A 920-nucleotide genomic window follows, 5' to 3' on the forward strand; every position below is an offset into this window, starting at 1 on the left:
AACCACAAGCCATGAGATCGTGATCTGAGCCGAATTCGGACACTCAACCGACTGAGCCACCCAGGCGCCCCTCCTTTTTCTTTCTCATGCTGAATTGGTGTATTGCTTCATATTTTTGCAAAACAATACAAATCTGTAGTATTTGTTTATAATGGCAATCTTTCTAGGTAAGCAAGGTGAGTGGTCAAATACTAGCTTGCTTATTTTATAAATCATTAAGCTTAAACATAAATATTAATTCCGTTTAGAAGTTTGAGAAGATCTACTTCTGTAAGACATTTTGTTAAATTCTCCTGAAGGGAGAGGAAGCAGTCAGCTCTTGAGTTTGAGCCCGGTGTCGGGCTCTGTGCTGACAGCTCAGAGCCTGGAGCCTGCTTCCGATTCTGTGTCTCCCTCTCTCTGCCCCTCCCCTGCTCATGCTCTGTCTCTCTCTCTTTCAAAAATAAATAAGCATTAAAAATTTTTTTTTAAAAAGTAAAACGTTAGACCCTTCTTTCCCCCCAGCTTTGTTACAGTATAACTGACAATTAAAAATTGTATGTATTTAACTTGATGATTTGATATACATATACATTGTGATTAATCACCACAGTCAAGCTAATTTACATATTCATCACCTCACCTGCTTCCCATCTTCGTGTGTGTGTGTGTGTGTGTGTGTGTGTGTGTGTGTTAAGAACACTAAAGAGGGGCGCCTGGGTGGCTCAGTCTGTTAAGCGTCCGACTTCAGCTCAGGTCACGATCTCGCGGTCCGTGAGTTCGAGCCCCGCGTCAGGCTCTGGGCTGATGGCTCGGAGCCTGGAGCCTGTTTCCGATTCTGTGTCTCCCTCTCTCTGCCCCTCCCCCGTTCATGCTCTATCTCTCTCTGTCCCAAAAATAAAATAAAATAAAATAAAATAAAATAAAATAAAATAAAATAA

This window comes from Herpailurus yagouaroundi, unplaced genomic scaffold (assembly GCF_014898765.1).
Source record: "Herpailurus yagouaroundi ecotype Mexico unplaced genomic scaffold, PumYag 200, whole genome shotgun sequence".
Lineage (NCBI taxonomy): Eukaryota > Metazoa > Chordata > Mammalia > Carnivora > Felidae > Herpailurus > Herpailurus yagouaroundi.